At 40.9% G+C, this 24549-nt stretch overlaps 1 protein-coding gene across 14 annotated transcripts in view; it reads left to right on the forward strand.

The window, feature by feature from the left end:
* The window catches only part of NRCAM (neuronal cell adhesion molecule), a 352914-nt gene that overhangs the window by 63256 nt on the left and 265109 nt on the right, over positions 1-24549 (forward strand). For 13 of the 14 annotated variants that reach the window (XM_082254962.1, XM_082254963.1, XM_082254974.1 and 10 more), the window contains exon 1: positions 11322-11375. The exons of the other annotated variant lie outside the window; for it this stretch is intronic. The gene's annotated coding sequence lies outside the window, so the exon portion shown is untranslated. Of the gene's footprint in view, positions 1-11321; positions 11376-24549 lie in introns of those variants that run through there. 14 annotated transcript variants of the gene reach the window in all.

Below are 24549 nucleotides of genomic sequence, written 5' to 3' on the forward strand. Positions count from 1 at the left end.
TTTCTTTCTTTTAATTTTGATGAATTTGGCTTACAGCTAGTGAAAACCCAAAATTCAGTATCTCAGAAAATCTAAATATTACATAAGCCCAATAAAAAAGGGATTTTTAATACAGAAATCTTGGCTTACTGAAGTATGTACAGTTTAGTATGCACTCAGTACTTGGTTGGGACTCCTTTTGCATGAATTACTGCATCAATGTGGTGTGGCATGGAGAAGATCAGCCTGTGGCACTGCTGAGGTATTATGGAAGCCCAGGTTGCTTTGATAGTGGCCTTCAGCTTGTCTGCATTGTTGGGTCTGATGTCTCTTATCTTCCTCTTGACAATATCCCACAGATTCTTTATGTGTTTAGGTCAGGTGAGTTTTTTGGCCAATCAATCACAGTGATACCATGGTCATTAAACCAGGTATTGGTACTTTTGGCAGTGTGGGCAGGTGCCAAGTCCTGCTGGAAAATTAAATCAGTATCTCCATAAAGCGGGTCACCAGAGGGAAGCAATAACTGTTCTAGAATTTCTTGGTCGAAGGCTGTGCTGACTTTGAACTTGATAAAACACAGTGGGACCAACACCAGCAGATGACATGGCTCCCCAAATCATCACTGACTGTGAAAACTTCACAATGGTCCTCATGCAACTTGGATTTTCTCCACTCTTCCTCCAGACTCTAGGACCTTAATTTTCAAATGAAATGTAACATTTTCTGCAGTCCGTGATGATTTGGGGAACCATGTGATCTGCTGATGTTGGTCCACTGTGTTTTATCAAGTCCATAGTCAGCGCAGCCCTCTACCAGGAAATTCTAGAGCACTTCATGCTTTCTTCTGTGAACCAGTGTTATGGAGATGCTGATTTAATTTTCCAGCAGGACTAGGGCACCTGCCCACACACCTAAATGTACCAATAGGCAGGCAGGCCAGTTAATCACCCGGACTCTCTGATGTCATAGAGGCAGTATGCTGTTTAGCATTGTCATGCTGAAATATGCAAGGCCTTCCCTGAAAAAGAAGTCTTCTGGATGGGAACATATGCAGTTCTAAATCCTGGATATATCTTTCAGCATTGATGCTTTCCAGATGTGCAAGGTGCCCATTCCAGATGCACTAATTCACCCCCATACCATCAGAGATGCAAACTTTTGAACTGATAACAAGCTGGAAGGTCCCTGTCCTTAATATTCCAGAAGACACGGCACCCATGGTTGCAAAAAAAAAAAAAAAAAAATTAAAATTTTGATTTGCCTGACCACAGAACAGTCTTTCACTTTGTAACAGACCATTTTAAATGAGCTTTGGCCCAGAAAAGACAGCAGTGCTTCTGGATCATGTTCAGATATGTCTTCTTCTTTCCATTATAGAACATTAAATTAATTTTTGGATGGCACGGCGAACTGTGTTTAGACAGTCATATTTGAAAGTATTCTTGAGCCCATGCAGTGCACAGAACCATACCGGTTTTTAATGCAGTGACATCTGATCATGGGCATCCAATATTGTGTATCGGTCTTGCCCCTCACGCGCAGAGATTTTTTCCAGATTCTCAGAATCTTTTGATATTACGTAGATGATGATATATTTAAAGTCTTTGCAATTTTGCTATCGAGGAACATTGTTCTGAAACTATTCGACAATTTTTAGAGATATCTTTTCACAGATTGGTGAACCTCAGCCAATCTTTACTTCTGAGACACTCTGACTCTCTAAGGTGCCATTTTTTATAGCTAATCATGTTACTGACCTGTTGCCAATTAAAGTGGTTGTTAAGCCACTCTGACCTTTTTATACTATCCTCTCTGTCTCCTAATGCTGTGTGCTCCTGTGTGTGTGATTTGTAAAAAAAATGCCATCGGTGCTTATGTGACCTCTCTCCTCTCCCTGTCTGACTGTTGCAGCGGGGAAGGCTGAGAATCCCCGAATGACATCAGCCGGGAGGAGAGAGGCGGCCGGCCACTTGAGCGCTGAGCGGCGCTCTGAAAGCAGATATAGACTGTGGTTTTTTTTTTAGAAATCACACACACAGCATTAGAAGACAGAGAGGATAGTATAAAAATATAGATGTTATTTCAGCAGCAGCAGTGGAGCACTGTCACTAGCTGAAAGGTGGGGAGGGGAGGGGAGGGGAGGGGAGGGGAGGGTGGAGGAGGACAAAAGAGAGCAGACAGGAGGGCTGCTGATGATGGAGGCACGTAAACTGACCACGGTGTCAGGGCTCATTATTACCACTTGCTTTGCCAGCCCTGTCCAAACTTTTTTTGAGAAGTGTTGCTGCCATCAATTTCAGTTTCTCTTATGTTGATGTTAGTGGGGAAAGAAAATCCTTAAGTGTATTGCCAGCTTAAAGTGGTTGTAAAGCCAGAAGGTGTTTTTTTTTTTTTAATCTTAATGCATTCTATGCATTAAGATAAAAAGCCTTCTGTGTGCAGCAGGCCCCCTCAGCCCCCCAATACTTACCTGAGGTCCATCTAGATCCAGCAATGTTGTAGGATTGTCTCAGCTGTCTGGTACTCCCCTTCTCATTGGTTGAGACAGCAGCATGGCACCATTGGCTCCCACTGCTGTCAATCAAAGTCAGTCTGACAATGGGGAGAGAAAGGGGGGCGGGGCGCGCCTCTGTATCTAAATGGAAACAGGGAGCCATGGCTCAGCTCATGTGCCCCCACAGCAAGCTGCTTTCTGTGGGGGCACTTACCAGGAGGGAGGGGCCAGTAGCACCAAAAAGGGACCCAAGAAGAGCAGGATCTGGGCTGCTCTGCAAAACCACAGAGGAGGGAAGTATAACATGTTTGTAATTTTTTACTTAAAAAATGAGACTTTACAATCACTTTAAGTTATTCAATTAGAATAAAGAATTGGCCAATCGTTTTGGCTGCTGGATAGATCTGGCAGTCTGTGTTCATCTGTAAATTCCAAAGCTGGTAGTTACAATACAGGGAGGGGATGTAGGCTATTCCACTCAGTAAAATAGGCTGATGGCCGAGACAAGGTCAGTTGTGGAGATTAAACAAATAATTGGAGTTTTAGTTTTTATAGCATACTTTCCCTATTGTATAGTAAGCAGGGTGCACATGCATTATGCTGAGCCTGGTTATTTTGTTTGGGATGCTGTTTGTCCTAGGCTTTCCGGATTCAGCAAAGAGCCTTTTGCTGCTTCCACAGGTCATGCTTTTGTCCTGACAGATTGTACATCTGCTTTTGTCCTGGAGATTAGTTTATTACCGTAATTGTCTGTCACAAATGCTACTGTGACTCTGGATGGATTTGTCCTCTTCTTGTGTACAGGAAGCTGGATTCACAGAGAGCAGCATTTTTTTTTCTCTTTTTGTTTGGTAACATTTTGCTGCATGTAAATGAGACTTGAGACATTCATACAGTGTATTCTCCTCCTATAAATAGTTCATGCATAAATCCATTGAAAATCAAATGCACCCCATTCACTCATTTCTAGTGACACATCAGTTAGAAAGATCTTCATTCCTGCTGGATTAGAAAAGTCCTCTGGTCCTGGACTGCTAATTCTCAGACAAATTCTCACTGTTTCCAGCCAGGCATAGATCCAGATTATTTAGAAATAGAAGCTAATTGTATTATACATTTGTTAATTATTTTGATTAAAAAAGTAATTTATTTGCTGCTACTTACTCTTCTGTAAACTGTCACAGGTAAAAACACCTGGAGGTTTTGTTTTGGGACTATAAGGGCTCATGCACACTGGTACAAGTGTTTGGAGTTTTTTTTTTTAGCCTGGAAAAGTGCCTCCTTATTAGCCTATTTGTCCATGTACTGTGGCACTGGGGTGATTGAAGTGGAGTTCCAGCCTGTATTAAAAAAAAATGTTTTTTCAAATACTGTAGCTGCTGACTTTTAATATTAGGACACTTACCTGTCCAGAGAGCCTGCGATTTCGGCCCCTGAAGCCGACCCGGCCATCAGCTCTGGGTGCATGTGCTTGCATCCCTACTAAGGGAAACAAGAAGTGAAGGCTTGCGGCTTCACATCCTGTTTCCTACTGAGCATGCACAAGTCGCACTGCGCTTTCTCAATAGTCCGCTGTCTTCTGGGACCTGTGTGTTTCTCCCAGAAGGCAGCGGGGGGAAGTAGGAGTGCCCACAAATGACGTAGGTCGCTGTTGCGCCCTTACATGAAAGTGGGAGCAGGTACCTGTTTTTGACAGGGAAGCAGATAGACAGAGCTTTACACTTTTGGGTGGAACTTTACTTTAGGCCTTGTTCACACCTGAGCGTATTTCAGCTCGTAAAACGCTCATGTCTGAAGTCTCAAAACGCCCAACAAGAAAAATCCCATTCATTTCAATGACCCCTGTTCACATCTGAGCATTTTGTCTCCTGAAGCTCAAAAAAGTACATGAGCTTCTTTTTTGGCAGATTAAAAGCATTTTTGGTAGATGTCAATGCCTGCCTCCAAACACCTGCAAAAAAAACGCCTGAAAAAAGCCCAAAACAAATGCCTGAAAAAAGCCCCAAAAAAAGCCCCAAAAAACACCTGAAAAAGATACGCTCAGGTGTGAAGGGAGCCTAAAGCCTCGTACACACACAACGATTGTTGGCCGTGAATTTTCGGCCAACGTCCGATCAGCGGATTGTCGGCTTGTTAGTATGATGCTTCCGAGTGCGACTTTTCGGCCGAACAAAATCTGGTGTGCATGCTATAAAATTTTTGTTGGCCGTCAACAGAATGGCCGATTGTTCTTCAGTCAGTACAGATTTCGGCAGACAAAAATGTGATGAGCAAGACTGGGCATGCTCAGAGAAGAAAAAAACACACGAAAAGTAAACCAGCACATGACATCACTTCTGAAGTTGGTTTTTGTTGGCCGATAAAATTAGTGTGCAGTCTAGAGCACATTTCAACCAACACAACAACACTGGACAAAAGACGGCCGATCAGTCAGCCAACAATCGTTGCGTGTGTACAAGGCATTAAACTCAAGTGATAGGTGCATTTACAATGAGTTGCACCAGTCCAAAACTGTATTTTAAGGCATGGCATCCAACTTTTATTAAATAAACGGAAAGTTCACATGCACATTAGTTGCCTATGCAAGGGTTTCTTCCACACAGAATCCAAACAAAAATGCCAAGCCACCTGGCTCACTTGTTGTCAGCACCTCTGCTTCTCTTACCAGTACCTCTAACTGTGTTGTCCAGCACTCCTGGATCACTTTGGCTCTCCTAGCCTTACATTGCAGAACCCACTTCTGGCCATGGCATGACATTCTGATAGGAGCCGACCTGACTGCTGGAACAAGACCTCCTGGCTGCAAGCTGGGGCACATCTGACCCTTGGTGAGACCCTCTGTCTCTTGGCTTCTGGCTGGGGTTCTCTGATCTCTTGGTGAGACCCTTTGTCTCATGGCTTCTGGCTTCTGGCTGGGGCAACTCTGACCCCTGGGTGAGACCTTCCATCTCCCACACTGGAAGCAGTCTCCAAACTGGAAGCTCTGAGCTATCCTCAGACCTGAGTATATAACAACCCTGCACACCTGTATACAGGTTGCAGGCACCTTGTAAAACCCGGACACAGGATTGAAAGTTCCGATCCAGAACTACATATTCTGGAGAAAGCAGTTTTCTCTGCTCAGAAACAATAGTCTGGAACTTTGCATTAATCCTAAATGCGAATCCTGTATCACATTTTATTATATCCGCACAGTGACAGGGTCTCACTGTCACAGCACACATAGGCATTTACAGGTGTATTAGAAAAGGAGATTTTGCAGGATGAATAAAAAACAAAAAACAACGCCAGCACATTCAGGAAAGGAGCTTTTGGGGAGAAAAAATGCTTGATGTGCCTAAACGCTAAATGCATTTAGCATTTGAGGATTCATTCATTCCACTGACCAGAATAAGTTTCTAAACAATTTAGAGAGCTTGGCAAAACATGATACAATTTCCCTTTTATCCTTGCTTTATTTTTGATGAGCAATCTTCTACCAATTAGAATACTTTTCTTAATAAGTGTGACATTACTTGTTAATCTAACGTATATATTTCTTAACAATGGATATACTTGTTACAGTGTGAGCTATGTTGGGGTAACGGGTATTTACATTACGTTATCGCTCTTTATTGAAACTACCATGAAACTATTATTGTCTTGGAATGTTTGTCATGGTCTTATTGTTTATAAAAACTTTCAATAAAAATTTATTGTTGGAGAAAAAACAACCCAACCCCCCCCCCTTTATGACCAGGCCATTTTTGCGATATGACACTGTGTTACTTTAACTGACAATTGCACGGTCGTGCGACGCTGTACTCAAAGAAAATGGATGTGCTTTTTTTTTTTTTTCCACAATTAGAGCTTTCTTTTGATCATATTTGATCACCTCTGAAGTTTTTGTTTTTTTGCGCTATAAACAAAAAAAGACTGACAATTCTGGAAAAAAATAAGAAACAATATTTTTTACTTTCTGCTATAAAACACACCCAATAAAAAAAATGTAAAATATCAAATCTCTTCATTAGTTTAGGCCAATATGTATTCTGCTATATGTTTTTGGTAAAAAAAATCCCAACGAGCGTATATTGGTTTGCGCAAAAGTTATAGCCCCTACAAACTATGGAATGTTTTTATAGAATAGTTATATTTTTTTTCTACTAGTAATGGTGGCAATCAGTGACTCAAAGGGACTGTGACGTTGCGGCAGACAAATCAGACACTTATTTACACTTTTTGGTGACCAGTGACACCAATACTGTGATCAGTGCTAAAAAATATGCACTGTCACTGTACTAATGACACTGTACTAATGACACTGGCAGGGAAGGGGTTAACATCAGGGGCAATCAAAGAGTTAAATGTGTCCCTAAGGAATGCTTTCTAACTGTGTGGGGGTGCTTGCACTGTGGGAAGACAGAGACCTATGTTCCTGTTAGCAGAGATGCAGAATCTCTGTCTTCCCTTGTCACAGAACAGCTATTTGCCTTGTTTACATAGGCAGCTCACCATTTTGCCTCTGTCAGGAACGATCAGCTGATTGGCTCCCGTTGTGTCCAATCACAGTGGGAGCCAGTAGCCGGTGGCACACGTGCGTGCAACAAACCCAGAAGACAGAAAGACGTACAGGTATGTGATTTTACCCATAGGAGCCACCATCCCGCTGTACATATACAGTACGAGGCGCGGTCGGCAAGTGGTAATGCTTAAGATGCCCAAACACTATGAAGGCTGAACGAAAAAATCAACCGTACAGCCCCAATAGTCCAATCCCCCACTGCGCCTTTTGTATTCTAATAGCTGGCAACAAGCAGCTCTCAGAATGCCTCGGATTGGATGAAGCCACTGTTTCACAACAATTTTCCTTCCTGCTCCTTCAGTTTTTTTCAATCAAAGAGTGTTGGGTGTGAGAGGGCCAAATGGGCCACCTAGTAAGTGAATTCCGGCTAAATTGCAGACAGTGTATAGCCAGTTTTAGGCTGGTTTCACACATAAGCGAATTGAATGCGGGTTTCTCCGCATCCAATTCACATGGCAGGAGAGTGTGCCTGGCTCTCAATGGAGCCGGTTCACACAGCTCCCGGACGGCCGCGGTCCACATTTGAAGAGGGCCCTGTGCCTCTTTGGTTCCAATTTACATGCAAATTCAGGCAAAAATTTGGACCTTATTTGCAGCGGACCCCTGCTCTGATCTGTGGCTGCAGCCTATGTGAACCCAGCCTTAGTGTCAACTCACTATTGCTGGTTAACAATGGTGAACTGCTTCACATTCTAAAATTCTGATTTGTTTGATTTTATAGAGATACCCAGATATGGTATTTTATCTGTTTTACTCTAATAATAAACATGCAACTGTTTGCAGTTTCCATATGCTTGCAGTGTAGCAGAAAATCATCATCTGACCTAATTGTGCAATTGTTACTGTTGCTATTCTTTTTTGTATCATCTTTAAAACTAGCTCTCTTTTTTTTTACTATTTTGAGTATGTTCATTATTCTTCAGGTTTGATATACTGTACATCCTTTTTTTAAAAAGTATACAATGTATTAAATCATGTATCAACACCCAAAGCCTAATGAAGTGCAGTGCACGTAGACTAATGGAATAGTTACTCTTGCCTTACTCTTCATGGTTTGCACTATGCTATTTATGAGACACTTCACCTATGCTGATATTTTAAAGCTTAAGTTTACATAGAAAAAAAAAAAAGAAAAAAAAAGAAAAGAACAGGAAACATTACTGACCTTCAGGGAGATGTATCTCCTTCTCTGATGCAACAACCCCTGTCGCCATTATCTTTTGGTGCGATAGTGGTTAAAAGAACTACGGAACATCTAAGAGGTACTCAATCAAAAAAGCTTGACTATATCCGCCTTTTCCACCCATCTCCTCCATTCATAGAAGCCAGTACTATAATTGAATGAAACATGATCCATGAATGGAGGGGACAGAAATATCAATAATCCACTCCTCCTCCATTATAGATTGTAGATTCATAGATCGCCTGCTATTCATAGAAGCTGTAGTAACAGCTTTTTTGAATGAAGGAGATGGGTGAAAAAGACAGGCATAGCCAGGCACTCATGATCAGTACCTGTCACAGCTCCCTTAGCTCTATTAACCCCCCCTGCACCAAAAGATAATGGTGGTGGAGGTAGGCTTTAATTACAATGAGATGCCATTGATTTCTGGCTTGGGTATTCCAATCAGTGATGTATTTAGGTTTTGTGCTGCCCTAGGCCTGACTAAACTCGTGCACCCCCTAATTTAAATATGACCCACCCCTTCCTGCCAAGGCCACACCCCTTCCTGTTTAAGATCCCCCTGTCATCTGCAAACCACACCCCTTCCTCTTAAGGCTTCACCAATGCAGCGGCTGGTGTGAATGAACCCTAAGCTGTGTTGAGAGGCTTTTGCATGCTTCAAGTAGGTTCCTTACCTATGCAAGTCTATTGGAATGCAAAATCTGCATAAAGCACAGGTAAATGCAGGTCAGAAGGAGGTCAAGTGCACCTGTCAATGAATTCTGAATGATCACTGAAACCTCTCAAACTGATGTCAGAACAAATGCCAGTGCTAAGTGATAACAAAAGCACTTCCAGTGGTGGAAGTGCACCGTATTCACCTGCTAAAATATCCCTAAATGACACCACATTGTTCCAGCAGACAGGGTTGGGCTAAATCCATATTTGTGGATTATTGGACATACAATGCTGATCTGACAACACAGGTACCACTCTTGGCTGTCAGTGCCACTTATCCCAGAAGGAACACTGGGCATGGGGACCTGCCCAACTACAGTTCCATTTGAAGGTAGTCATGTGACATTTACAAATCAGTTTAATAGTCAAAGCATTAGGACTCAATTAGGCCAGCTTTTATTAATTTATGTAAAACCTTTATCCCAAAAGGGGAAAAAACTGCTACTGTAACTGCTTAAAAAGTGTTACCTGGAAATCGGCTTTCATTTTTTAGTCAAGTTTGTCTAGATTTGTTAGTGCATCTAACGCTACCCTCTCCCCAGAATGATAATGCTGCTGTCCAAAGGTGGCTGCATTGCTCCTTCATCAGACACCCTAAGACTGTATGTGTGTTACTAGCTGGATCATCTGGTAAAAATAAAGCCTAAAAAAAGAAAATTCATCCAGTCACCACATTTTAAGATTGGTAAACTGTGATCAATTAAATGAGGTATTTGCATTAAGGTAAAAAAATGCTGAGGTAGCAGTATGTCCCCTAACCCCCCCCCCCCCCCCCCGTACTTACCTGAGCCCTCACTCCACTCCACCGCTGTGCCCATCTGCAGTTCTTCTCTTTCTTCTCCCTGCTCTTACAGCCTCGGCAGAGAGCAGAGGAACCCGTTTGCTCCTGCTACTGTCAGTCCTGTGACGAGGGAGCTGGGATGGGCTGAGCTGTCTATAGACACAGGAAGTGCAGCTTAGGATCAATCCAGCAAGTGTGCCACAATAGAAAGCGGCTTTCTATGATGGCACACCAAGAAGAGGAGCAGCCAGGAGCTCTGGCAGGGGACCCCAGAAGAGGAAGATCAGGGCTGCCCCAATGTGATTCCATTGCATAGAACGGGAAAGTATAAACATGTTTCTTAATTATAAAAATAAAACTACAACAAGAAAGGTTACAATCACTTTAATAGCTTCATTGTTGACATTGCTCAGAAGAAGCCGAATGCAACCCTAAGGCTAAATTCACACTGGCATGAAAAGCAGGCGTTTGAGAGGCGTTAAAAATGCCCCTCAAATGGGTATGCAAATGATACAATGGACAGCACATAGTGCTGTTCACACTATCAAAACCTAAAGTGTTAGTGTTGCGTCGCTCCAAAACTGAAGCTCATGTCAGGAGGCGTTTAAAGCCTTTCCCAATTCAAGTCTATGGTAACGCTTCGCAAATGCTCTGGCAGACAGTTAAGATTACTTTATTTCCTGTAGTGGAATAGGCATTTGTGGAGTCGTTTTAACGCGCCTTACCTCTCATCCTCTGATTTCTCTCTCTCATGCTCAGCTGTAATAACCGTTTTTGGTTGACAGTGCATAATGTTCACAACATTTCTCGTCCAATTTTTTTTTTTTTGGGACGTTTGTTCCTAGACTTCCGGGTTGTCAGCAACTTCAGATCATGCGCAGTCTTTCGTATCCAATTTTTCGCGGCCGTACTGCATACACATTCAATTAAAATTGGCCATCTGGGGATGAACGATAAAAATGTTGGTGTTTGTCCCTACGTTTTTTTTTCGTTGAAAATGTCGGCATCGGGTGCTGAAAGTTGTGTACACACTAGCCGAAAATCGTACGATTTTACCTCAGATGGGAATTTTCGGCAGATTTTCTGCTAGTGTGTACACCACTTAACACTATAGGAGCGTTTGTTAAGAATTAGAAATTTAGTCAAGTGTAAACAAGCCCTAACTCTGTTGGCCACACACATGGTTTGTCTGACATTTCCGTCCATTTTCAGCCAGCTCAATTGATCAAATGGCTAAACAGATTCTATGGAAAGCACAAAACATTCAACATTTTCAGTGGTAGGTTGTCTTGACCCAATAGATGGTTTTCATGTCAATGAAAGCTGTTTGAAAGTGCTAGGAATTAGCTGTCTATGGGCCGCCTAAAGCACCACTGGAAGAATATTGAGGGTGGTATTCCATCACTCCCAGGTTTTGTCCAGTGTAGATTTCTCTAGTATTTGCCCAATACATTCACCAGCTGGCCTTGGTAATTAGGCTTGTGTACTTTTGTGTGTGTGTGTGTGTTCTAAGGAAACTTATTTTGTCATGGGTCCTTTTCTAACGGCTTCCTTTCATTTCTGTTTCTAGGTATCTGAATGCACTTTGTTACCTTGGATGGGAAATACTGCTAGAAATAATTAGATTGTTTAAAAGCAGCAAACATTTGAGGTGAGTGATTTCCACCTAGATAATTGCTTGTTATATACAAAAGGACCCACTAGAAGCTCCCACAGTGTCAATTTACACAGGTGTCCTTATGTCTGTCATGTGACCATACATCACTGTGCTGACAGGTGGAAGAAAAACTTTATTTTATGTGGTTAACATCATTTGATAATGTAAAAAAAGACATTATGTTTAGGAATCCTTGTAGTATTGATAAATAATTGATTGAATGTTTTTAAAAATGCTACAAGAGAAATGCTTCAGCCCCTGTTCACATGCAAGCGATCCGACTTCGGGTGGCGACCTCCGAGGTCGCGGTGCGAGCAGCGCGCCGCGACCTCGGAGCGGCCGCCACGGACTTCATAACATTGAAGTCTATGGCGGTCGCCTCCTGGTCGCCCAAAGAAGCTCCGGACCCTTTTTCTAAGTCGGAGCGACTTGTGTCGCTCCTATTAGAACGGGTCCGCAGCTTCCCTATGGGAGGCGACCTACGGCGACCTGTGAGGTGACCAGGTCGCCTCACAGGTCGCCTTAGTGTGAACGGGGGCTCAGTGAAATGTTAGGCCTCATTAAGGACTGCGCAATGAGCTTATGCACTTTTTGTGTGCATTTGTTGCATGGCAGCATAGGGCAGCTCATTCAGTTGCATGAGGTGTTATGCACTCGACAAATGCACCAAAGTAGCTCCTGCAACTATTTTGGGTGGTGAGCCTCACGTGTTTTTGTAATTTTGTGTGTAATTTTCTGCTAGCCACGTTTGGGGTGTCATTAAGAAATAATGGAATTTCAAGCGCGAGGTGCATTTTGGCATGTGTTTGGGAATCTGAACAGAAATGCGCATTTCTGCGCACATTTCTGGAGCATGCAGGTGTGAATGGAGCCATAATGTTATCCAGAAAATAGTGCATTTGTACTAAAGGTACCCATTTATTCTTCATCTGATTTGTGTTTACCCTATTGTAAACCTTATTCCACAGACTGTCACATGGGCCAGTAGGCAGGACAGCAACACCCTGTCACGTTTCTGTGCTGTTTGTATATAAAAGTCAGCAAAGTGCATGTAATGGGGAAAGATGGTAATACCCAACTTACACATTCATGTTATTCTTCTGTTGGTGTTCCCAGAACATATGATTCTTGCCATCCTGAGATACTGTCTTGCCACTTGATATGTTTTGCCACCTGAGTAACGCATGTAACAGCAAGAAAAGTAGGCTTAAGGTTTGACCTTCGTGACCAGAACATTTTATGCTATTCAGTGCTGTGTGGACCAGCAACGTACACGTACTTTGCTGGACTTGGGTAGGACATACCTACTGATGATGCCCGCAGCTGCTACTGTTTTTAGTGCCGGCGGTCGGCTATTTTGTAAAAGCAATCTTAGTGGCTAGCTAGTCACTGAACTGCTTTTACAAGCAGTGGGAAGGGACGCCCCCCCCCTCCTCCCCCCGCCTTCCATGGCTTGCTCGGGCTCTCCCATCCCACTGGGTGGGACACCAGCTAGTCAGAAAACCAAACAAAGCTGGGATAGGCTTTCATCGGCTCTCCGCTATAGTAACCCGGAAGTGATGACCTGACATCACTTCTGGTTTACCCAGATGTCAATGGCTCCATTTAAAAAAATCAAAGGCATTTGAAAACACTAATCTTGGTGTTTTACATGCTTTTAAGGGAAGATATGGGATTTGGGGTCTTATAAACCCCAGATCTCCCTATAAAGAGTACCTGTCACATGCCTATTGGCGTCCCAAGATTAAACAATCCTTGTGACAGCGATAAAGGTGATTAAAAAAAGAAATAAATTAAAGCAACAGTGGCAAATGCATGCATTGGTCCTGCGAGCGCGCAAACAACGATCGCCCCACACATGTGAGGTGTCACCACGAATGTCAGATCATAGGCAGTAATTTTAGCACTGGACTTCCTCTGTAAATCTAAAGTAGTAATCCTGTAATTTAAAGTATCGCCTATGGATAGTAAAATTTACTTTGGTTGTTGCCGTTGCATGTTTGGTATCTATTTACTCAGCGCAACATCATCTTTTAAATTTTACCAAACAGTTGTGTATTATTTTGTGTTTTTGTGCCTTAAAATTTAAAAGTGAATTTTTTAATTTTGCATTTCAACAATTACTGCGCAAATGGCGTGTGACATAAAAAGTTGCAAAATTTGTAGACCCTGAAATGCTAGAATACTACAAACACCCCCCCCCTTCCCAAATGACCCCTTTTTTAGAAAGTATACATCCCAGGGTATTTGCTGAGAGGCATGTTGAGTCTTCAGAAGATGTTATTTTTTGCCACAAGTTTTTGGAAAATGAAAAAAATATATATTTTACACAAAGTTGTCACCTTACTGAGATATTTCTCACACATGTCATGGGTATATGTGGTATTGCCCCCCAAATGACCCCGTTTTGGAAAGTAGACACTCCAAGATATGCAAAATGTGCTCACTATGTCTCTTAGCAAATACCATGAAGTGTCTAATTTTCAACAAAAAAAAATTGCCATTTGGGCAAGTCAGGAAATCAAATGCACAAGTTACGCCCCTTTGTAAGCCTAAAGTTGCTCATTGGATTTTGTACGTGGCAAGGCTGCCAAAAAGTTACGCACATGGTATTCCCATACTCGGGGGGAAAAGTAGCAGAATGTTTTTTTGGTGTGTGATTCCACGTATACCTATGGCATGTATGAGATATATCGTTAAAAAAAAAAAATTGTTTTCCAAAAACTTGTGGCAAAAAATAAAATCTTCTATGGACTCAACATGCCATTGAGCAAATACCTTGAGGTGTCTTCTTTCCAAAAGGGGTCATTTAGGGGGTGTTTGAACTGATCTGGTTTTGCAAGGCCTCTAAAAACATTACAAGTATAGTCAGCATTAGGAGTTTCTGCCACACTCCTAATGTTGAGCATACATGTAATGTCCTTTTTTTCTTCATTCAGCTAGTACTTGCACCCTACTGCATCTGAGCATAGTCATGTGTTTCTAGCACTTCAGCAACATGGGATCGGGTACGCCTGATTTTAGCAGGGTACTTTTCACCATCATTCGAGCTAGCTGTCAAGGTGCCGCTGCTTTCTACAGGTTCATATTCTAAGCCTGATTTTGACAGCGAAGCTTCCCCTTTGCTCTCATCTTTCATGCTCAGAATCCTGTAGGCCTTTTTTTTTTTTTTTTACATTTTGGGAACTTACATTATAGGTTACTAGTGGCGACTATGGGAAAAAGAGCCCCTGGCTCGCAGTCAGGGACTTGTTGCATGCTAGAAATAACATTAACTGCTATTGCTAGCAGAGATCAGGTCTGATCTTGCTAACACTGCGGTTTTGCGGACAATATATCAGGTGGCAGTGACCAGAACAATTATACTGACGCTGCACTTGTTAGGGGGGGGGGGCTCAATGCAAGTGCTGGCAATGATTGAGGTTGATCCTGTTAATACTGTATTTTTGAGGACACTAGTATAGTTCTGACCATGCCACGATACTGGCCTGGACAGACACTATACTGGTAATGGCAGCGACTTATAGTGTGACTGCGCTGGACAATCAGGAAACTGATGCTAACTGACACTGGCTAGGAGGGACACTGACACTATCTGATGTTGCTGGTGACAGTAATACAGTGATAAGTAATAATACTGCACACTGGCACTCTACTAATGACACTGGCTGAGTGACATGGGTTATCAGGAGGGCATGCAAGGGGTTAACTTTGTGCCTAACAAGTGTATGTGTGCTCATTTTACCCACAAACTGGCTTTTCTTCCATCATGGAGCAGAACCAGCCAGATCGGGGTTGTGTGTTTACGAACATACTGATCTCTGTGCTGTGGTTGACCACAGCCATCAGCAGGTTTACAGCCAAAATCATTGGCTGTAAGCCGACTGACAAACTTGTGCTGTATCCAACCAAGGAGGGCACGCACTCCTGCAAAGCCAGAAGTTCCCCCACGACATACGGGTACGTTGCAGGGAAACAGTAAATGTTAAACTGCTGTTGCACTGGCCACCAGTAAATGTTAAACTGCTGTTCAGCAAGTGGTTAAGGAAGGATACTGATAACAGTCCTGGAGCATGCACCCTTAAAAACAAGTGAACAATGGCAGCTATACTAGCAGCTTCCTTTTAAAATTTATATTTTTCTTGATCTTTTTTTTTTTTTTTTTTGTGCTTGCATTATTGTTTTATTCATGCAGTTCTTATTAGCATTGTTAATATCCAAATTAATACATGACACAGACAAAATGATTTCCCGTGGGTGTCAAGTGATATATAACCAGCTACAATGTTTTTCTGTGCCCTATTGTGCTGTTTGCTGTAACATTTTTACTCAGGACTCGGACATATTCATAGGACAATTTGTTCTTTGTAAAATGGCAAAGTGAATGGTTAAATTACACAATTAATTGCTACTGTATGCCTTGAGATTCATATGTTCCACGCCAGTCTGCTACATTGTGCATCCATTATCGGAACTCAGACAAACGGAAGATGTCATTTAAAATCAGTCTGGTGTCTTCACACCATGCATCATGCTGATTTAATAGGAAATAGGTGGCATTGAAGAGAGTGCTTGCTTCATTCTGTCTCTTTTCATTTAGTTTCTGATGGTGATTCCACCGCCTCTGTGCTTCTCATCAGTTTTACAATATTATATGACACTATATAGCACTGAACTTTCTTACTTCCAGTGCCTTTGTTTAAATACTTGCCTTTTATTATTTTAAATATAATTTTTTTTAAAAATTAACATTGTTTCAGGATTTGGTAACTATGATCACTTCTACAGTAAACAGTTTTTTTGTGTGTTTTTTTTTTTTTTTTAATAATGAATGTTCTTTCTATGTATTGATTTGTGAAGTGTACTTTAGCTCTAAAGCTTTAATGTATATTGCCAATGGGAATTTAAAGTGAACCTTTTAAAAAAACCATGTGCGTAAAAGCAGTCTTGTCAGCATAAAGTACATAACGCAAGTTTGACATATTTCCTATCAGTTTATAAACAGGATGCTGAGATTTATGAATATGATACTTTTGGGGTTAAAGTTGGGGGCCAATATTTTGTACCTTACTATATGTTTGTTATGTGCTGCCATTCACACAGCATGCATAAACATATATATATATATATATATATATATATATATATATATATATATATATATATATATATTTAATATCTTACATTTGTAGTGTTTTTTCTTTGGAGCTGGCAGACTAAGGGCCGCCATACACAGTGCTAATTTCTTTCCTGCAACCATAGGTTGCAGGAAAGAAATTTGCATGATCTCCCCATCAGCACAGACAGTGCTGATAGAGGAATCCCTCCTGCTGAGCCATTGTCTGCTCCCGGCAGGGTGGGGGGTGGCTGAGAAGACAGTGACTGAACTTTCTAATTCTAAGTCCGACCTGACAGCAACTCCTCCTACCACAGATGTTTCAACATCAGGTAGATAAGAGATGGCTGATTCATAACTGCAAGTTGTCTCAGCAGTGAGCTCTTCCACAGTCAAGCAACAGCAAGAAGAATGCAGAGGGTTTGGCAAAGTGTCAGCCTTTGCATTCCTCTTGCAGTTGCTTTTCTATTGAAAATATTCAGAGTCAAGACAAACTGCAGTTAAAACAACATTCTCCTTCCTATTTGTTGCTGGAACATACACATTAGGAGGAAAGGAGGGGGGAAGTTGGGATTCAGGTCAGACCCCATAACTAGATTTAAAATGCACTGTGCAACAGATAACATACTTTGTCCCACAAGCGACAGAACAGGAAAACATAATGATAAATCTTTTTGAACCCCTTTCTCAGTGTTCAAATCTAGTTTACAATTAATAATAAAGTCTGGCAGCACAGTACAGGTAGGGTACTTATGGTAAGCAATAACTCCCCAGCCCCCTCCTTAACATTACATACAAGGGGGAAACTTTCGTTTTTGGATTAAAGTCAAGTGGAGTCCAGAAAAAATGTAAGCAGCATTTGTTTTTAAGTTATGCTATGTGAATGTATACGTTTAAAGTAGGTGTTATTGCAATTTGGCTGTAAATGTGAAAATACACTTTAGGCTAGGCCTCTGGTTTGTATAGCACTTTTTCTACACACATTGGCAGTGTCAATATGAAAATATACAATGTTGTTCATGTGTCTAGGTGGGGGAGCTCTCCTGTCACTGTAATTGTAAAATTCTGCAATATGAATTTGTAGCCACTGTGTATCATTAATCTCATCTAAATACTAACAACATTAGGGTAATAGCATGGCAAATTAATCACAAAAGTAATATCGTTTTTTTTTTTTTTTTTTGCGTTATTTATTTAACCAAAAACCCAACACAATAGACACAGGCAGAAGATCACTGAATAACAAAAAGGGAAAGGTGTCACACAGTAATAGAAGCATATAAGTACCCCAAATAGTCAGTACCATCCTAAGCTAAAGACAAACTGAGGAGTTGTATGGATATATTTGGTAAATGCCAAATACTGTATGTAGAAACTAGCCTAGAACTAGAAAATGTTGGAAGGAATATAGTTACCAGTATGTGAGTCATTTTTCAAATATGAGGGGCAAGATGAGGACTGAAGAAGGGACATTTGGGGAAGGGAGAGGAGTAAGTAACAGAAAAAAAAAGAGAGAACAAGAAAAAATAATTTCAAGGGTGGGGAGAAAGTGGTTTGGCAGAGGGAAGAAGGGGGGGGGATGGTGGATTAAGGTGGTTTTCGTCACCCTGGCCACTCTCCAGGCCAAAGCTCACTCTTTAGAATCAAATAATGGACTTATAACACATAGGGTCAAAGCTTTATGTTCAAATGTAGAATTAAAAACAATCCGGTAAAACAGGTTTGCCATAATTTGTCATGTGTTGGAGGCAACAAGACCCTTCGTATACTCAACTACTTGATTGTTTACTTTAGCTATCCACTGAGCTGGAGAGGGGGCGTGTGATTGTTTCCACCTATCTGGGATTAATTTTTTTGCGGCAAGTAAGCCAATGGGAAAGGATAAATCTTTAAGATGTCTGCCTTGGGAAGATGTTGTGGTGGAGCAAAAAGAATGGCGGATGATCCAGTAGTGCAAAGTGTATACATTTTTAAGAGATGCGACAAGACCACAAATATGTTAGATATCCCTGGGTGTAGTTCCACATCTCCGGCATGATTCTGCAGCTGTTGGGAACATCTGGTGTAGGACCTGTGGGGTTCTACACCAGCATGTTAGAAGTTTAAAGCTAGATTCCTAAAATTGTGTACATATTGAGGTTTTCTGCACATAATAAATTATTCTATCTTGTTCAGATGTATGGGGTAAATGTACATCTTGGTTCCACCTCGCTATTTACGGTGGAATAAAGTTTTTGTGGGGATGAATTAAAAGCAATTATACATCAAGGAGACCTGTCTGAGAGGACCTTGTTGTTCATATTCCTTTAAAAAAATGTAGGAGGTTAGACAAATTTGTTGGCAAATGGCAGAGATCTAATATAATGTAATAGCTGCCAAAAACCTAAATGTGTAAGGTGGGTGTCTGTTGTCGGGTGTGCAGGCCATTGTCTGGAAAACATTAAATTCCAGGCTCTGTGAGACCTGGCGTGGACTAACTCCCTAAAACCAGGGTCATCCAGACTTCAGGGAAAGACAAGTTAATATTTTTTTGCTTCATAGCAAAGAGATGCATTCTCATTAGGGCAAATCGGAATTGCTCCTTGCTCTTTACTTGATAGACCTGGGCATAAAAATGGTTCTGTATCTGGCTACGAAAAAAAAGAAAAATATGAAAACTAGACCTTTTTGGTGAAGAATTCCTAAAATACATCTCTCAGTTATTTGAAGGCACAGTGGTGTAATATACTGCACCAGTGGGATACTACAATGCCTCAGGCTTAGAAAACTGCATATGACCTGTGTTGGTAGAAGGAGAAATAGTGCTCCATCATTGGCAGGTGGAAATCCCCCATCCCTGGTGTCAGTGGAAGGAATAGTGTCCAATTATTGGTATCAGTGAGAGGAATAGTGCCCCTTCATTGGTACCAGTGGAAGGAATGGGTCCCCATCCTTGGTGTCATTGGAAGTAATTGTGTTCCATTATTGGTATCAGTAGGAGGAATAGTGCCCCACTGTTGGTGTGAGGGGAAGGGAAAGTGCCCCACCGTTAGTGTCAGTGAAAGGAATCATGTTTCATCTTTGGTGTCATTGGAAAGAATAGTGCCTCAGATCAGTGGGAGAAATAGTGCCTCAATGCCTGTATAAACGTAAGCAAAGGGCTGCATCAGGCCGGCGTATTGCAGTTTGATGACCACTGGTATAAAAAGAATAGAGCAGGTAGCCTAGGGCTGTCCATGGTTCATTTGTTACATTTTACAAAGATGAATTTCAGCTTGAATCTTTGGTAAACTATGCCCTCATCCTATTTGCTTTTTACCATGGTAGTGGAGAAGGAGGTTAGGTTGTGAATGGTTAGGTGAGACCAGCACATTCTTTTTGGGGAGAGAGATCATGCATCAAAACTGGAAAGTGAAAGGGGTGAGAGTGTTAAGTGTTGTCAGACTTGTAACCTGGTTTCAGCACTGGTTCCTCCTCCTTTTTTGCAACATGTACTTACTTTCATTAGTGCTTGCAATCTGTGTTTACAAGGGATATTCGCACCTGACAGTGCCTTTCCAAAATAAATACCCTTTTGCTTCCTCCTTTGCAATAATACTGGCAGATACAAAGTAGTAACCCCATTTTAAACATAATTAATACTTTATAGTTTGTAAAACGCTTACATGTCAAGTTATTTTTATATGTCATGATGAATAATGATGATTTTTTGAATCTGAGAGTAAACCGAACTGTGCTGCAGCACTCTTCAATGACAAGCCCATTCTATATGGATACAATATTGTTTCTAGCTTTTCATCTTCAGCATTAACAAATGTCAAGAACAATTATGTTTTAAGAATGGAGGTTCGCGTAACGCTTTGTTAAAGAGATATTTAACGTATGCATTTTTCTTTTTTAAAATTGGGTCACACTCCATTAATTTGCTAAAAGAATTATGATAATTAGATGCAAAATTTATAGTTAAAGAAAATGGAGAAACAATAGAGACCAGATCATCTTTAGAATATAAATTGGGTATAATTATGTGCACATCTTCAGTGCTTTCTTGCATATTAATTAAACATTTTAAAATACATTGTTATTTTCAATTTGCCTAAGGGTGATCTTTAGAATTAGAACTGTGCAACTGGTGAATTGTAAGAGTAAAAAGCTACAACAAAATACTCGGTTAATTTGCAGTATAAGTCAAACTTGTGATTGCTTGGCTTCAGGGCTTTAAATGACACAAACTACATGCATTGACCTGTATACCTCCTTTTTGGACATGACATTATTAGTAAAATAAATGTCAGCGGAAATCATTACAGTGGGACATATTTACTAAAGGAATAGAGACTGTTCACTTTTGGAATGTGTAGGTCTACTTTGCAACATGAATGTTTACTTGGCTTAGTCAAATAATGTGAAACCATTTTCACTTTGAGATAAAATTGTGAAAGGTTGGTAAAGGCGCTACCTGTAGTAAATAACTAAAATTGATACTGTATATGTAAAATCACTAAATATATAAACAAATAAAATTCAATAGTGATATAAAGTGCAAAGGTGCCAGTAAACTATAATAATAAGGGGTTTAATTCTCACAATCTCCCAAAAAAGTGCTCAGTATATAAGGAATGCTATACCGTGAGCGAAAGGAAATGTGCAAATGAGCAATAATAAAAGCAAAGGTGCACAAGATGTGATAAATATTAATTATAAATTATATTCTTTTATAGTGCAGGTGATAAATAAATAAATATATAGTGCAAGGATATATAGAAAACGTATGAATAAATATACTGCAAAGAATAAAGTTCATATAAAAGATGTGTATGTATATTCCTTGATTCAGTAAAAATAAATAGTGAGCAAAGTGAATATAGGAAAGTGAGAGATTCTTTCCTAAAAAGTGCTAAAAGCAGTGTCCAGGATAAAAACAAAATTCTTCCACAAGGTAAAGGATAGGAGAGTGTGTACACCTGTGTCAACCACTAGGTGTCACACTTCCAATACAACCTGTATAGTAGATACAGGCTGGCAAATCCGGGGGTCCCCTCCGTTTCTGATGAGCAGATACGCTTAGACAGATGGATCGATCAGAACACTGTACCCCTACAGGGGTAGAAGGCGTTGTACCCTCCTGGGGTGTATAACCTTATGGAAGAGAAGGCCCTCCACTCAGTGTATCAAACCATCTGGTTGGGACATCACTCCAGGACAAGGACACTTTTTGAGATAGGATACATTCAATATGGCTCCAAGGGGCATCAATGTCGGTGGGGTAGGGAGATCACGCATGTGCAGGTGAAAGTGTCCTTCCAACTCACATTTTTATGCATGTTTTATATGTGTTTTAGGTGCACTGCCATTAAGCGCGATTAGAATGCATGTTTTTTGAAAGCACATCAAAGATGCAGCATGCGATACGGAACATGAAAGCGTGATACAGAAAAACTGCATTGCACCCATGTAAATTTGGCCTTAACTATTCTCTTGGCAGTATGTTGCTTTTTTAGTGGATTCATTTTTTTTCCCCCCAAACATACACAGGCCCACCAGGATTGTAGGTTGGGCACAACACACTTTCTAAGCAGCATATCCACAAACTACAGATGTTCTTTTAGTTTTGGTGGCTAGCTTAAATAGCTCACTGGTAATTTACAATGTGAAAATAGATTATTTCTAGAAAATTGTCACTATAGCATTTATTCATTGTTTTTAACCAGTTTGTGACCACACTATAGCAGTTTTACTGCTACAGGACGGCTGCACTGTGCAGGATCATGTATACAGTGCATCCGGAAACTATTCCCAGCGCTTCACTTTTTCCACATTTTGTTATGTTACAGCCTTATTCCAAAATGGATTAAATTCTACAAACAGGACCCCATAATGACAATGTGAAAGAAGTATGTTTGAAATCTTTGCAAATTTATTAAAAATAAAAAAAATCACATGTACATAAGTATTCACAGCCTTTTTCCATGACACTCAAAATTGAGCTCAGGTGCATCCTATTTCCACTGAACATCCTTGAGATGTTTCTACAATTTGACTGGAGTCCACCTATGGTAAATTCCATTGATTGGACATGATTTGGAAAGGCACACAACTGTCTTTTTTGAAGTCCCATGGTTAACAGTGCATGTCAGAGCACAAACCAAGCCATAAAGTCCAAAGAATTGCCTGTAGACCTCAGAGACGTATCAAGGCAAAGATCTAGGGAAGGGTACAGAAAAATGTCTGCAGCATTGAAGGTCCCAATGAGCACAGTGGCCTCCATCATCCGTAAATGGAAGACATTTGGAACCACCAGGACTCTTTCTAGAGCGGGCCACCTGGCCAAACTGAGTGATCAAGGGAGAAGGGCTCAGCAAGGTGACCAAGAGCCTGATGGTAACTCTGACAGAGCTCCAGCTTTTCTCTCTGGAGAGAGGAGAACCTTCCAGAAGAACAACCATCTCTCCAGCACTCCACCAATCAGGTCAATATGGTAGAGTGGCCAGAGGGAACCCACTCCTCAGTAAAAGGCACATGACAGCCCGCCTGGAGTTTGCCAAAAGGCACCTTAAAAACTCTCAGACCATGAGAAACAAAATTCTCTGGTCTGATGAAACAAAGATTGAACTCTTTGGCCTGAATGACAAGAGTCCTGTCTGGAGGAAACCAGGCACCGGTCATCACTTGGCCAATACTATCCCTACAGTGAAGTATTGTGGTGGCAGCATCATGCTGTGGGGATGTTTTTCAGCAGCAGAAACTGGGAGACTAGTCAGGATTGAGGGAAAGATGAATGCAGGAGATGAATGTTCAGACCTTGATGAAAACTTGCTCCAGAGCGCTCTGGACTGGGGCGAAGGTACATCTAACAGGGCAATGACCCTAAGCACACAGCCAAGATAACAAAGGAGAGGCTAGGGGACAACTCTGTGAATGTCCTTGAGTGGCCCAGCCATATCCCAGACTTGAACCTGATTGAACATCTCTGGATCTGAAAATGGCTGTGGACTGATGCTCCCCATCCAACCTGATGGAGCTTGAGATGTCCTGCAAAGAAGAATGGGAGAAACTGCCTAAAAATAGGTGTGCCAAGCTTGTAGCATCATACTCAAAAAGACTTGAGCCTGTAATTGGTGCCAAAGGTGCTTCAACAAAGTATTGCGCAAAGGCTGTAAATACTTATGTACATGGGATTTTTTTCGTTTTTTATTTTTAATAAATTTTGCAAAGATTTCAAACAAACTTCTTTCATGTTGTCATTATGGGCTATTGTTTGTAAAATTTTGAGAAAAAATAATGAATTTATTCCATTTTGGAATTTGTAACATAACAAAATGTGGAAAAAGTGAAGCATTGTGAATACTTTCCGGATACACTGTATATACGTAATCCTGCACTTCCGGGTATCGGCACCCGCCAATCAGCGCATACCGAATGATCAGTGTCTGCCGACACCCACCGATCATTCGGTACACAGGCAGAGCGGCAGTCTGCCTACGTAAACATTGGCAAAGCAGGGACACCGATCTATGCCTTCCACTAGTAAAAGCACCTTCTACTCTACACTAAAACACTAGCTAGGCACACAGTTAACCCTTTGATTGTCCCTGATGTTAACCCCTTCCCAGCCAGTGTCATTAGTACAATGACAGTGCAGATTTTTAGCACTGATCAGTGTATTAGTGTCACTGGTCCCAAAATAAGTGTCAAAAGTGTCGGTTAGTGTCCGATTTGTCCACTGCAATATCAAGGTTTCCCTATAAGTCGCTGATCAACACCATTACTAGTAAAATAAAATGTAAAGTAAATTCCATAAATTTATCTCAGTCTTTTTTTTACCGAAAATAAGTATCAGAATACATATTGGCATAAATTGATGAGTAAATTAGATTTTTTTTTATACTTTTTTTAATTATTGGATATGTTTTATAGCAGAAAGTAAAAAAAATATATATATATATATTTTTTTTTCAAAATTGTTGGTCGTTTTTTGATTATAGCGCAAAAAAATAAAAAATGCAGAGGTGATCAAATATTACAAAAAAAAAAAAGCCCCATTTGTGGGAGAAAATGACATACATTTTATTT

This window comes from Pelophylax lessonae (assembly GCF_965119305.1).
Source record: "Pelophylax lessonae genome assembly, chromosome: 4".
In the NCBI taxonomy this organism is placed as follows: Eukaryota; Metazoa; Chordata; class Amphibia; order Anura; family Ranidae; genus Pelophylax; species Pelophylax lessonae.